Here is a 15,739-nt window from a genome sequence, read left to right as displayed (position 1 = left end):
ATCCGTCTTTAGGTGAGCATTACATCTGCTTTTTTGACAATAGATCGTACGGATCAGACCAGTCATTGTCTTGCTTAACGGCTCTAATCCATCTGTTTTTGAAGATCTCTAATTCAATGAATGACTGCATTTTAACCTGTGGAAAATGAATTCCATATACGACCAATTGATGATTTTGCCAAGAGGTCTGGCCATAAATAGCGCTATGGAGTGAAGTGAGCTTCGAAACTGCATAAAGAGTAAGTTCAAGACCTCAGATCTTCCACCAGACTCATTGGAAGGTGATGCTCCCTGCAAATGCAAAGGTCGTTAAAGAAAAAACAAGTAGCAGGGATAAGGAATCGGATGGTCAACCATAGCCAAGCATGAAACTTAATTCAAGCTGAGCATGAGAACCAAAGCCGAACTCGGGTTGGATCATGATATTTGAAAATGATATAGATTGGTCATAGATAGACCATGACCAACCTGAATGGGGTCTCTATGCAACCTGGGATACCTCAGGTTGTGTATTAGCCATACATTATTGCACATATACTCAATGAAGAGAGTTTGCCTTTCACCATCGAGGACTTGAGTGTATAACAAATGCAGAGATCAAGTAATCAGAAAACTCATGGCTGACCTTGGTTGTCTCTAATTCACAATCAAGGTCAAGGCTTCAACGTTGAAGAAACCCCCTAGGACCCTTGAAAAGCTTTAGAATCATCTTTGGGTTAAATTTCTTACCTTGTTAGCTTCGCCTCCAAGTGTAGGAAGAGCATCATGAGCTAAGTACTCAGAATCGACAACTCCAATTTTTTGGGTTCGATCACCCTATCAAATAAAGCTTCATTGTAAGAAACATGTTGAAAATACTGAACAAGAGCTCATTTTTCCCCATCTTTAAATTTAAATAAAAATGCGAGGTTGAAGGTACAGAACTTGCCTGTGCACAATAGCCAAGCTGAAAGTCCAATCCCCATCCATAAACCAGATCGTTCTGATATAAGTGAAAACCAATAATGAGATTACTGATAAATTACAACTAAACTTTACGAAACAATATGGTCATGTTAGAAAGACTTCTCGATAATTTAGAAGTTGATTCATGTTGGAGAAAACCCATATCTCTAATGGTGATGATCTTAAGCTGCATTAACTCTATCAAGCAAGAAATACTCTATCTTCCATTTACTATTAGAAATAAAAAATTGAAAAAAAATCCTGGATATCAGTACTCCGTCTTTTATTAAAGCCATTGGCATTAATAAACTATGTAATTCGGACTTGGATTTGAGCGTTAGATATGCATATGTTCAACTTTTTAAAAAGTTTTTCCATGCACTTGAAAGATTCTTGGACCGATGTCCGATTATGCATTAGACATGGGGACTTGAAGAAAAATAGAGTTCAAAAAACAGTTAATAGGATGACCATGAAAGCATAAAATGGTAATGTTTGTTCATTGGATTCTAATGAACCTTCCATATATTCCATTAGTAACTTAAAGCAAGATTCAACTTCCTAGTTTGGATATAGTACCTGAATCATATGCCATGAACAGCGCCAAGATGCTCTGGAGAAAACAGGAGCCATAATTTCTACAAATCTGTAATACGCAATCATCTCTTTCTATTACTCCATGCAAATATACTGACGCCAGACAGAATAGTGATTATCCTGCAAGCGCTCCAACAGATGATTCACAAGAGAAAATTCGCCCAAAAAAAACCAGAGAAAAAAAAGTCTCTAGGGTTTAATAAAATATTATAAAATCAAACAATCCAAAATCAGTCCACAAGCCGGACTGTTATAGCCAAAAATCGTCTTTATTAGAATTTTGCCAAAAATAGCAAAATCCCGAAAATCACTCTAAATTGAAATTCGAAATAAAATAAGCAATCTCCAAAAAATCCGGCCTAAATCGGATTTAAATTGACTTCCTAATTGACAATCGAAATATTACCATAAATAGTAAAAAATATCTAAATCTAGTGATTCGGAGGGGAAAACGGCAGAATTTGAGATTGCAAAAAAGGCCACATGGAGGTGCGCGTCGAAAAGAGCTTTCCAGATTGGGGTCTTATACGCGATTCTGACACCTGTAGCCAAAGTTATGGCCAAAAGACTGAAACATACTCAAAACGACCCCAGTGAGGAACATGTCACAATCAATTCCCGCCTTTGCGCTGATCTGCCAATTCATGGTATCTCAGCGCCATCAAGGTGCAATCTGACAGCTCAGCATCATCTGCCTCGGATCCCCCTACATTAGTCACCCCGGGTTGGAAAGAACTCGTCCTCGAGTTCAGAGTAGTGTCATCAGAATCCACAAAACAATGACTCAGGTGCTTCACATTAAAGACATCAGAAGTCTTCAAGTGGCTGGGAAGGCGCAACCTGTAAGCATTATCATTGATCTTCTGCACGACCTCACAAGGTCCAATCTTCCGATCCTTAAGCTTATTATACTCACCAACAGGAACACGATCACGAGTTAATACAGCCAAAAAAAAATCACCAACATCAAAAAGTACCTGACGACGATGATTGTCGACCCGAGTCTTGTACTTTGGTATTGCTCTCATGAATGGTTTGTTTCACCTGCTCATGGATACCCAGAAGATACTTTGACATCTCATATGTTTTAGGACTGAAATGACCTATACGTGGAATAGGGGCTAAGTCCAGCACCCCGGATGGGTTCTAACCATAGACAATCTCAAATGGGCTTAAACCTGTGGTTCTGTTTTTTGATATGTTGTAGGCAAATTCTGCCTAAGGCAATGCCAAATCCCACTGCTTCGGCTTCGTTCCTGCCAAACACCTCAAGAGGTTTCCCAAACTTCGGTTCACCACTTCGGTTGGCCATCCGTCTGGGGGTGGTAGGCGCTACTGAAATTCAACTGCGTTCCCAGTTTCCCCCACAGGCTCTTCCAGAAATGACTGATGAACTTAGTATCACGATATGAAGTGATGGATCGAGGAACACATGTAAACGCACAATCTCCTTGAAATAGAGATGGGCAATCCGGTCAGCATCCATAATCTTTCTACAAGCTACAAAATGAGCCATCTTGGAAAACCTGTCAACCACAACAAAGATAGAATCCGAGGCCCTTTGGGTGAGGGGTAAGCCTAGTACAAAATCCATGCTGACATCGAACCAAGGAGCTTCAGGAACAGGTAAGGGAGTGTACAAGCCCGCATTGGTGAGAACTCCCTTAGACCGCTGGCACACATAACAACGGTCACATAATAGGCCACATCACTAGTCAACTTGGGCCAATAAAAGTCAGAAGAGATAAGGGCCAAGGTCTTATCTCGGCTAAAGTGTCCCTCATTATGGAGTTCACTTATAATTTGCTGCCTTAATGAACAATCTGGAATGCACAATGTAATCCACGAAACAGATACCCATTATGCAAAACAGAATCATGACGGTGACCCTCAGTTACCTCCTGAAATATCCTTCCAAAGGAAGGATCAGCTGCATATATATATCTGTGAACGTCTCAAAGGCTGCAACTTTAGTACTCATGGTGGTGAGAAGTAAGGTACGACGGCTCAGGGCATCTGCGACGCGGTTCAAACTCCCTGCTTGGTGCCTCAGCGTAAAAGTGAATTCTTGCAAGTATGCCACCCACTTGGCATGCCGTCTACTCAGCTTGTGTTGTCCATTGATGTACTTCAAGGCCTCATGATCGGTAAACAGAATAAACTCCTTCTGTACTAGGTAGTGACGCCAATGCTTCAGGGACTGAACTATGCATAGAACTCTAGATTATAAGTGGAATAATTTTTCTTTGATCCGATAGTTTTTCACTGAAAAAAGCAACCGGACGTCCTGCCTGACTCAGAACACCACCAATGCCAACGCCATATGCATCACAATTTACCTCGAACACTTTGTCAAAATCTGGAAGTGCCAAAACTGGAGCCTCGGTCATCTTCTGCTTGACCAGTTGAAAACTGGCCTCTGCCTCCTCAGACCACTGGAAATCACGCCCCTTGAGGCACTCTGTGATAGGGGCGATCAGAGTACTGAAATTTCTAATGAATCGGCGGTAAAAAGACGCCAAGCCATGGAAACTTCGGATGTCATGTAAGGTCTTTGGTCTGGGCCACTCCATGACTGCATCTACCTTTGACTGATCTGCATGAACACCATCAGTAGACACAACAAAACCAAGAAAAGTCACAGAAGTAGGGAAGAAAGAACACTTCTTTTGATTGACAAACAAGCACTCCGTTTTCAGCATCTCAAAAACAGCACGGAGGTGATCGAAGTGTGAAGTCCATGTCGGACTATAAACGAGGATATCATCGAAGTAAACTACAACCAATTTCCCCATAAAAGGCCGTAAGACCTGATGCATAAATCTCATGAACGTACTGGGCGCATTGGATAGCCCGAAAGTAATGACCATCCACTCATACAACCCTTGTGGCGTTTTAAACGCCATCTTCCACTCATCTCCAGGTCTTATTCTGATTTGGTGGTAACCGCTCTTAAGGCCAATTTTTGAGAAGACCTTAGAGCCAGATAGTTGATCCAACATATCATCTAGACGGGGAATTGGAAACCGGTACTTAACTGTAATTCTGTTGATCGCTCGGCTGTCAACACACATACGCCAAGAACCATCTTTCTTTGGCACTAGCAGAGCAGGGACTGCACATGGGCTCATACTCTCTCGGATATAGCCCCTCTCTAACAACTCTTCCACCTGTCGCTGTAACTCTTCAGCCTCTTTGGGACTGAGGCGATATGCTGGTCGATTTGGCAAACTTGACCCAGGAACAAGGTCAATTTGATGCTGAATATCCCTCATAGGTGGTAGCCCAGGAGGAAGATCCTCTGACATCAAGTTAGAGAATTCTGCTAGCAGCCGCTACACTTCTACTGGTAAATATGCATCCACGTCTACTGCATTGTTCTCGCAAGGTAGTAAGGCATAGACCACGTCGCCATGCTCAATCTCATCTAAAAACCTGGACATAGAAAACAGAGTAGTATTATGGGTTACTGGGGTAGGAGTGAGTCCTTCCCGCCGGGGTGCCAACACAATCTTTTTTCCCTTGATGCTAAGGGAATATGTATTTTTTCGTCCATCATGAATGACACTGCGATCATACTGCCAGGGTTGACCCAACAATATATGAAACGCATCCATAGACACAACATCACACCAGGCATTATCAAAATATTTTCTACCAATTGAAAAAGACACGAGGCATCGCCTATCAACTGTTACCTCACTGCCTTTATTTAGCCATGACAGCTTGTATGGCTTAGGATGACGGTCCGTCTTCAACTGCAATTTCTGTACAACCTCCTCGGACACTACATTCTCACAACTGCCGCTGTCAATAATCATTTTGCAGACTTTATCTGCAACTGTGCAGGTCGTGTGGAAAATATTGGTTCTCAACCAATCGTCCCCTGAATCGCCCTTGGAGTAAGTAGACTCTTGCGAACGACCAGAGTCTCATGACCATCTCCATACAGCACATCATCAGTCTCATCATCGTCATACACGGGTTCGCCAATCTCCTCAGTCTCGTCTTCCGCGTTTTCCTCAATCAACAAATTTTTGCCCTTTTGACTAGCAGGCTTCCTACAATCAGTCACCCTATGCCCTTGTTCACCACAACGAAAACATCTAATAGTAGGGTTAGAATTACCCTGTGGTGGCTGTTGAGCAGGACGGGAATCCTGAGGACGAACTGGTCGACTGTTGTGATCGTTCCTAATCACTGGTCTCCTGTTTTGCTGTTTTTCAACAGTAAGTGCACGCTGGTAAGCTTCCGAAACACTCCACAGTGAATGAAGGCTGAGGACATCTTGTAAGGGTTGGTGTAAACCCCCCAAGTACTGCGCCATCATTTTCTCCTCCGTCTCAGATAAATTGTTCCGGGCGACCAATTGGTAAAACTTCTCCGTGTAATCATCGACTGATCGTGTGCCCTGCCTCAATGCATGAAGTCGCTGAAACAAGGTTTGAATGTAGCCGAAGGGAAGGAAGTGACCCTTCATCTTCTTCTTCATCTTCTCTCAATCAATGATCTTGGCCTTGCCCTGTCTTTCTCGTGAACGTCGCAACTGTTCCCACCACGCAGATGCTCTGCCCTTGAGTTTGATGGCGATCAGTTTCACTTTCACACGATCGGGGACTTCCTTATATTCAAAAATACGCTCTACTTCATTAATCCAATCCACGAATCCCTCGGCCTGTAACGTACCAGAAAACTCAGGGAGATCGACCCGAAAACTGAGGTCTCCATGACGCTTTTCCCGACCACGGTATTCCCGGAATAGAACACGATTGTGATATGGGTTTTCTAAAGCGGAATTGGTATCATGATCAGAGGCCTCACGATCCTCGAAATCCTGCGCCGCTAGGCGCTGGGTTAATTCTGCGACTTGCCTCTGTAAATCCGCAATCATCACATCCTAAACGTTGCGATCACGGCGTTAGGCTTCCTCATTCGGAACCTGCTCACGACAACCACGACCACGACCTCTAGCCATTGAAACTGGTGAAATTTCCAAGAAGATGTTGAAGCTCTGATACCAACTGACGCCATACAGAATAGTGATTATCCTGCAAGCGCTCCAAAAGATGATTCACAAGAGAAAATTCGCCCAAAAAAAACTAGAGAAAAAAAAGTCTCTAGGGTTTAATAAAATATTATAAAATCAGTCCACTGGACTGTTATAGCTAAAAATCGTCTTTATTCGAATTTTGCCAAAAATAGCAAAATCCCAAAAATCACTCTAAATTGAAATTCGAAATAAAATAAGCAATCTCAAAAAATCCGGCCTAAATCGGATTTAAATTGACTTCCTAATTGACAATCGAAATATTACCATAAATAGTAAAAAATATCTAAATCTAGTGATTCGGAGGGGAAAATGATAGAATTTGAGGTTGAAAAAAGGCCACATGGAGCATAGCTCGATGTGGAGAGCGTGCGCGTCGAAAAGAGCTTTTCGGATTGGGGTCTTATGCGCGATTCTGACACCTGTAGCCAAAGTTATGGCCAAAAGACTGAAACATACTCAAAACGACCCAATACCCCAATGAGAAACATGTCACAATCAATTCCGCCTTTGCACTGATCTGCCAATTCATGGTATCTCAGCGCCATCAAGGTGCAATCTGACAGCTCAACATCATCTGCCTCGGATCTCCCTGCATCATATACAAAATTCTTCGGAACTTTAAATTAAGGTAAGACATATATTGTAGATATTATAGTGTAATGATTGTTAACTACAGACAGAAACGTCGGGCAAATTTAGATTACCCTGTGCGAGGACAGGAACTGTTTTCGTACACTTTGTCCTACCAATCACCTTGTACGTCCTCCTGTCGAAAATACACAAGTAACAAATACTTGTGAATAAATTTACTTTGAATATCTTGAGAATATTATCACGAGACAAGCATGTCGTTCATTCCTGAACATGATTTTAGGGAGACAGAGGACCTGTGTACTGTTGAATTTTTGTCCCTTGCAGTAATCGGATGATGCAGCTCTGACTTCCCAGGATCAAGGGCTGGCTGTGATATTTCAAGCCCTTCCTTTTTAACTATTGAAAGGTATCTGTATTTAAAAAATTCAAAGAAGAGAATAAAGCTTGTGACATAAACCAAATATATAGAGTTTGCGACAATAAAGCTTTAATCATGTTGCCGGAAAATATAGCTTCAAGCACTTTTATGCACAATAAAGTCTCCAGCAATTGCTATTGCAAAAGGTTTGACCACCTTTTATGATTCTATAAAGAAGTCTATTAAAGATATAATTTTGATAAAATTCAAATGAATTTGTTTTACCGGACATGTTTTTGACGTGAATGCGTCAAAAAAGAAGCAAAAAACAAAACAAACAAACAAATAGGTTTGATAAATAAAGTAAGTTCAAAAGATGATAGGTTTGGTGAATATTTCTTTTTTTCAGATGGAGTTATTTTTTATTAGATGTTCATCATCATATGGCTGCGAGCAAGGCCCTGATGAGCCGCTGAATCTTCAAGCCAAGCACTATCTCTAAACTCTGAGAAACAAACTTTAGTTTCTTACAATTAGATTCAGTTCTTGAGTAGATTTCTTTCTTTTCTTTTTTTTTTTTTGCGCTCAGCAGTTCTGTAGGTGAAGCACTGTGTTTTTTACTACCAAGCGAAATGAGAAAAAGCAAGACCTATACAACAAACCTTTTAGCATCGAAGTGGTCGACCCCAAGGTCTTCATCCCAAAGGAAGATGTAGGCATACTCCGAAACAATATCTGGATGTAAAAAGCGCTTTGCAAACCACCTGATTTGTGAGCGTACATTATACAAAGCCAAGTTACTTCGAACTGAATCAAACATATATAAAAGTTTTTACCCCAAATCTAGAGCTAATGACCATTTACCACCTGGTTTAATTGGCAGCAGAGACATGTATAGCACGGTCGTTCCACTCTAAGTCCTTCCAATGGTCCACAATGCCGTCGTAATGGAAAAGCATCACGGCAAAATCACTCTCTGGAAATGAAACTATCAAAATACAAATAATGTTACCAAAGTGTTTTTGTAAAGGACCTAAATCAAGAAAGAAGGGGAATAATATGTTTCTCCTTATTACTTAATACTACTATAGGAACTGCACTTATAGTCGCATCTAAAGATAGTAAATATAAATTTTAAAAAAATGTAATTACATACATAAGTTTATCCTCAACTGTGAGATAGCACTAAGAGCTTATCACAGCTTGACCGGAAAACCTAGTCCGATCAATGTCCTAAATGTTTTATCATTGGTAATGATAGCAGTTGGCAACTGCTGCCTCTAGTAAAATGAAAATTCATAGAAGATTCACACAAAAAGAAACGATGAAGGATGAAGTTTTACGTCAAAGTATTAAAAATGGAGATCAGAATTTAGTAAGAAAAAGTAGTTTGTTAGTGGCAACATTGTAATAAAAACTGAGCAGACCACATACCGGTCTTCTCAGCTGATAAAATGCTCAACTCTGAAGGAACAAATACAAATCTAAATGCCATTAACCAGAATAAACTATGGTTAAACATGAAATATGAACAAGAATATGGTAATAAGTTAATACCATTTTGAGAAAGGGATGAGACTTGTGCAGCCATAACAATTTAGAAGACAAAAAGAGCAACAGGAAAAACGGTAGTGCACTCAGCACTGTCATTCAGGAAAGCAACGCTAACAAAGGATAAAAAATATTGACAAATATTAGTATCAAAATCGCTTACCTTCTTATTCTGTAGACCCCATAATGGCAACATTTCCAAGTCAAATGTCTCGGAAATGATTCCTCTAACCAATGCTTCACTTCCATAAGCCCTGCACTGGGTCTAAGCACAAGTGACACACAGAAGGAATAGTTAGAGAACATGTGTTTTCATGTGCATCGTAGAACATGCATAATGTAACATATACAAAACAAACCTCACAGATCTTAGGTCTTGTGTACTGCAAAACCATAATTGACCCCCATCCTAGAATTCTCTACATAGGGAAGGCCCCAAATCTCACATTATTTACTTGCTTACAGGAAATATAATGCATTTCATTTGCATGAAAGAGTCATGAAGCTTTTGATTCCTTATGTTAATAAATTGGACTAAAAACTTAGGCATACTGGCATGCACAAATTATAAGAATAAAAATATGTTTAACACAAGACAAATACGACAATAAGTAACTTCTGATGTCAGAAAAGGCTTGAAGAAATCCCACTTCATTTTCAAAGCTAGTTTTCAACTTTGTGCAAACAGGGCTTTGACAGGTATACCTCTTTATGGTCCGTGACTATAAATGCACTTCCTATGAAGAAGGCTGCAGAAAGCAAAAGAATCATGGGGAGGAAGCGGTGAGTAAATAATCTGTCTTTTAGCTTCTGCCTTTGTAGAGATCTGAAAGCAAGAGGAAACAAAAAAGATAAGACAGGATAGCATATGACATAACTTTCAATTCCGGAAATATTTTGTTTTTTCATGCCACCATCATTAAGAAGTCCAACTCCTAATCTACTGCTAGGGAAATAATTAATCCAAGCACACTCTAAGGGCACCAAGACATTTTTCAATGCAGGTAGCTGGTGTGATGAGTTTTTAAACTCCTCAAGAGGCTTTCAGACTGCTGGGTGTATCCACTTCTCAGATCAAACTTTTGACCGCCCAGATCATTCAGTTTCAACTCGAACGTATCGTATAACTTGAAATTCATAAGGCACCATTTTTTCTTTTTGATAGGAAAAAACATTTCTCAATTACACTTGAGTGGAGTTTCAGAAAGCAAAATCATCTTCCTCCTTTTCCAAATTAAATCATGCCCGTAGTATGTGTTGGAAATAAACGAGTAAACGAGTAATTTCCCTATAACCAGATTAGTAAGAATGCGAAATAAAAACGGAAAAATAATACCCGAAATTGATAACGGAGTTCAGCCAATTGTCCTTACGTCTTCGGACTGCTGCAGATCTTTTACTAAGAGAGAAAATTTACAGGTGTTTACAAAACACTCACTACTCGCAACAAACTCTCTAGTATTGGGAGAAAGAAATGATTTGGGATGATTTTGAAGCTAAATGGGTTAGAGTATTTATAATTGAAGCTTAAAGACTAATCTTATAAATATCATAAAGTGTGCAGTGGCTAAAATGTAATTAACTCTATTACAAAATAAAAAAAAAACAAATTGATTGCACCGAATTCGGTGGAATTCGGTGCCCCCATGCTCCCCATTCAGTGCCCCCATGCGCCCATAATTATTGACTTTACAATCTCCCACTTGAAGACTGATTTTAATCTGTCTTCATACCTCGATCAATGCAGTAGCATTTCTGGTCTTGTTACTCTAGCATGCCAACTGAAGCTGAACACAACTTCAGTTTGTCCGTAGTCACTGTCTTTGTCAACATGTCTGTCGGATTTTGAGCTCCACTAATCTTTTCAAGTTTCAAAATCCCATCTTCCAAAAGAGACCGAATAAAATGATATCTCAATTGTATATTCTTCGTTCTGGAATGAAAAGACGGATTCTTTGCTAGATGTATAGCACTTTGACTGTCGCAATACAATACACTGTTTTCTGGTTTCTTGCCTAACTCTTCCAAGAAACTTTGGAGCCAAACCATCTCCTTGCTGGCTTCCGTAAAAACGACATATTCTGCTTCAGTTGTGGAGAGAACAACTATCTTCTGTAGTTGAGAAACCCAACTCACTACAGTACCTCATAGAGTATAGACATACCCTGTAGTGCTCCTTCTGATGTCAACATTTCCGGCTAAGTCAACATCTACATAGCCTGTCAGTATCGTATCTCCACCTTTGAAACAAAGTGTTTTGTTTGTGGTACCCCGCAGATATCTGAAGATCCATTTGACTGCTTCCTAGTGTACATTGCCCGGATTATTCATGTACCTGCTAACAGCTCCCACTGCTTGAGCAATATATGGTCTGGTACAAACCATGACATACATCAAACTTCCAATTGCCGAGGCATACGACACATTCACCATGTTTACACGTTCTTCCTCCGTCTTTGGTGACTATTCTTTGGAGAGTCTAAAATGAACACCTAAAGGTGTACTTACTGGTTTAGCATCTTGCATGTTGAACTTGGAGAGTACTTTGTTGATGTACTCAGCCTGTGATAACATAAAAGTCCCCAACTTTGTGTCTCTCTCAATCCTCATCTCAAGAATCTGCTTTGCAATGCCCAGATCCTTCATAGCAAATTGCTTTGACAATTTTTGCTTCAAGTGTATAATCTCTTGCATGTTTGAGCCTGCAACGAGCATGTCATCAACATACAATAATAAAATAATGAAGCTATTGTCGAACCTCTTGATATAACAACAATGATCTGCTTGGCATTTGGTAAAATCACTACTACTCATGAAACTATCGAACTTCTTGTACCACTGTCTAGGAGCTTGTTTTAAACCATACAAGCTCTTCTTCAACCTGCATACCAGGTTTTTCTTGCCTGCCTCTATGAAGCCTTCTAGCTGCATCATATAGATTTCTTCCTCCAAATCACCATGAAGGAAAGCTGTCTTTACATCTAACTGCTCAAGATGTAAATTCTCTACAGCTATAATTTTCAACACTAGTATGATTGTGGACAGTTTTACGACTGGAGAAAAAAATTTCATTGTAGTCAATACCTTCTTTTTGCTGAAAGCCTTTGACAACCAATCTTGCTTTGTAGCGTTTGCTCCCATCGTGCTCTTCTTTGATCCTGTAAATTCACTTGTTATAGAGCCCTTTCTTGCCTGGTGGTAATTCAGCTAATTCCCACGTCTGATTTGACATAAGCGAGTCCATCTCATCTTTCATGGAAGACTCTCACTTGACTGAATCCTCCACCTGCATTGCTTCATCATAGCACTCTGGTTAACCATTTTCAGTCAGCAACAAATAGTGTAAAGAATGCGAATAACGTTGGGTTGGTTTAGGAATTCTGGAGAGCGTCTCAGTTATGGTGTGTGTGGTTCTTCTTGAACTGCTTCAGGATTGATCTGAACATCATTTCCAGAAATTTCCTCGAACTCAGCAAATTCTTTTGTTTCAGCTTCGGTATTAGAGATACTTGATTCTATGGTTAATCTGTCTTTGTACATCACATTCTCATTGAAAATGACGTCTCTGCTTATATATCTTTCGATTTTCATAGTCCCAAAATCGGTAACCGAACTCATCACCACCATAACCAACAAAGACGCATTTGTTGGACTTGGCATCAAGTTTACTTCTTTCAGCAGAGTTTATGTGTACATAAGAAATGCAACAAAACACTCTTAAGTGTGAAAAGTTTATTTCTTTCTTGCTCCAAGCTTCCTCTGGTATTCCACCATCCAATGGAACTGAGGGCCCATGGTTGATCAGGTAAGTTGCAGTGTTGATAGCTTCAGCCCATAGCAATTTGGGCAATCCGGCATGTATCCTCATGCTTCTGGCACGTTCATTCAGAGTTCTGTTCATGCGCTCCGCTACGCCATTCTGCTGTGGTGTCATGGGAACTGTTGTCTCCATCTTGATCCCATTGTTTGCGCAAAATTCTCTAAATCTGTTGTTTCTGTATTCTCCTCCATTGTCAGACCTCAACCGCTTGACTTTCAAATCAATCTCATTTTCACCATGACCTTTAATTTTCTGAAGGTATCAAAGACTTCTGATTTCTTCTTCAGAAAATAAACCCACACATTCCTCGTAGAATCATTGATGAATGTGACATAATATAATGAGCCTGCAAGAGATGGAACTGGAGATGGTCCCATACATCAATATGAACCAACTCTAACCTTTCTACCTTGGGTGTCTTGCCAATCTTTGCAAAGCTGACTTTCTTTTGTTTGCCAAAGATGTAATCATCGCATAGTCTGACATCTACATTCTTTAGATCTGGCAGCTTCCCTTTTGACAAAAGTTATTCATCCATTTCTCGCTCATATGGTCAAACCTTTGTGCCATAGGTTTGACGAAAAAGTGTTCCATTTTTATTATTTTTACTATTTTTATTTTTTAAAAGTAGCAATGACGAAAAAACGTGCTCCTTGAGTGAGAAACACACCCGCCATAACCATTTTTAACGGCGACTACTCTCCCTCGTTATTTCTTTGTAAGGAAATTAAATTCTTAAGCATAGATTCGTCGTATCTTTCGGGATTTTCATTTTCATGCTATTTTCTTTTTAATTTTGTTATCTAAAGGGTTGAACCCATAATTTTTTTACAATATATATATATATGTTAACCGAAAATTTTCAATCACTTATTCTAAATTTGTTGACCAAATATCACCTTTTAATTTTTTTTAAAAAAATTATCATCTATTTAAGACTAATTCTTAAGATAGTGGCTATTATATTGGAATAACAATTTTTTTAAACTAATGTGATTATAAAGTAATATTTATAATCTTTAAAAATAATAATAATTTATTAATTTGATTCGTTATAAAGTAACACATTTTTAATATCTTATTAATGAAATAATGTTTAAATAATATTATTTATTAAAATAATGTTCTTTTACTGTTTACATAAAACTGTAGTTCGAAAATATCTTTATTTACGTGGCAAGACATTCTGACAGTTTCTCCATTGTTAACGTTATCTATAACAAAAATGAAAGAAATGGTACTGTTAGACTAAAAATCATAGGAATTTTACTAAAAGAGAAACAACATGCAAAATACGTGTCGGAGACACGTAATTACACAAGTCGAACAATGACGAAGTCTCATTTCCAATTATTTAATGAAAGGTGATGTTTGTTTTGTAGAGGTAAAAGGTCCGCAGTCTGCGAACCACATCTATAGACATCTACAACAGAAATGTGGACCAAAAGTATACAAAAAAATACTTTTTTTTAACATCTGCAGACTGCTAAAATAAACTAATTTTCTAAACTATACTCAAATAACTATTTTTGTTATTAATTTTTAAAAAATTATAAAATGTCATTAAATTTAATGAGTTATTACAAAATAGTCACTATAATGTTTTAATAAATTATAAAAATTCGATAATATAATAATTATTTTATAGTATTTAGATAAATTTATTAATAATTTTATAATATTTTAATAAATTTAATAATTTTTTAAACTTTATTGACGAAAATGATCATTTGTATATAACTCAACGATATCTAATATACTTTATTTGAAAAAATATATTAAATAAATATTATACAATTTTATTATTATAAATTATTACATCTACGGACTATTAGATTTTGGTTTTAATATTATATATCATTTTAAAAATTATTATTAAATCAATTGATAATGAAATCAATTTGATTTTAATTCAATTTGTTTGTTTCGGTTTAAGTAATTATTAAAAAAAATTATATTTTAATTCTCAATTATTTTCAATTCACAAATATATCAATACTCGATTTTATAATATCATTTAAATCATCTTAATTTATTCGAGTGGTACAATCCGATTCAATTAACATCAAAAGATATATATAATATATACTCCATATAATATACATCAATTAATATTTTTTCTATTTAGAAAAAATATATTATTTGTTTATTTATTTATTTATTCTGTATAAAGAGACTTTCGGTACTTTACCAGAATTAAATGATAAGAATCAGATTTTTCAATAGTGTGAATAATTTTTTATTAAAACATTTATTTTGTCTTTTAATATTAATAATTGTATGTCCCTATGATTTTCTAAGTTTTTATATAAAAAAAAGTTTACTAAGTTTAATTGTATAATATTTTTTACTAAGTTTAATATATTTTTTCAAATAAAATATATTAGATATCGTTGAGTTATATACAAATGATCATTTTCGTCAATAAAATTTAAAAAATTATAAAATACTTATTAAATTTATTAAAAGATTATAAAAATTATTAATAAATTTATCTAAATACTATAAAATAATTATTATATTATCTAGCTTTTATAATTTATTACAACATTATAGTGATTATTTTGTAATAATTCATTAAATTTAATGACATTTTATAATTTTTAAAAAATTAATAGTAAAAATAGTTCTTTGAAGAGGTTAAAGAGTTTTGAAGACATAAGTCCACGTCTGCGTCAAGAAGAGGACGCGCAGACGTTAGAAGAACTTTTGTCTTCTAAAAAATAAACGTATGCGAAGTCCAATACTTGCGCGTAGTCTGCGCGGCGCAGACATAAAAGCTTTGAATACCTTAAATAGTAGAAACAAACACCACCAAAGTATG

General features: G+C 37.5%; 1 long non-coding RNA gene and 1 pseudogene across 1 annotated transcript; both read right to left on the bottom strand.

Annotated features, from left to right (window-relative positions):
- Positions 1 to 19: 19 nt before the first annotated feature.
- LOC120139060 lies at positions 20 to 9,039 on the bottom strand (annotated as a pseudogene).
- A 266-nt stretch (positions 9,040 to 9,305) lies between these two features.
- LOC120139055 lies at positions 9,306 to 9,921 on the bottom strand. Its single transcript, XR_005517584.1, has 3 exons — positions 9,801 to 9,921; positions 9,455 to 9,514; positions 9,306 to 9,360 (listed from the first exon to the last, which is right to left on the bottom strand). It is a non-coding gene; the product is annotated as an uncharacterized LOC120139055 (long non-coding RNA).
- Between the last annotated feature and the right edge of the window lie 5,818 nt (positions 9,922 to 15,739).

The sequence above is a fragment of the Hibiscus syriacus genome, unplaced genomic scaffold (assembly GCF_006381635.1).
Source record: "Hibiscus syriacus cultivar Baekdansim isolate YM2019G1 unplaced genomic scaffold, ASM638163v2 tig00110721_pilon, whole genome shotgun sequence".
NCBI lineage: Eukaryota > Viridiplantae > Streptophyta > Magnoliopsida > Malvales > Malvaceae > Hibiscus > Hibiscus syriacus.
The sequence above is the reverse complement of the archived record's forward strand: the minus strand, read 5'-3'. Positions and strand labels throughout refer to the sequence as shown.